Here is a 234-nt window from a genome sequence, read left to right as displayed (position 1 = left end):
CGAGCACCTGCCTGTGAGGAAGGACTCAAAGAAATAGAGGAGGAGTACTGATTACCTAATTGAGTGATTGTGTCGTTTGCATTTCTACTAATTTTGAATTCTAACTGTATTTTAAAAATATTTTGGGGTATTTCTAGCTTTAAGAGTATCTTCCATGAAGGAATACCGAGTTTCATATGTAAAACCAAAAATTAGCAAGTAGCAGATTAGTGGACTATCAAATTAGTGATTCGC

This window comes from Coenobita brevimanus, chromosome 38, assembly GCF_032717465.1.
Source record: "Coenobita brevimanus isolate Jiangsu-jjx chromosome 38, ASM3271746v2, whole genome shotgun sequence".
Classification (NCBI taxonomy): Eukaryota; Metazoa; Arthropoda; class Malacostraca; order Decapoda; family Coenobitidae; genus Coenobita; species Coenobita brevimanus.
This window is presented reverse-complemented; position numbering follows the sequence as displayed.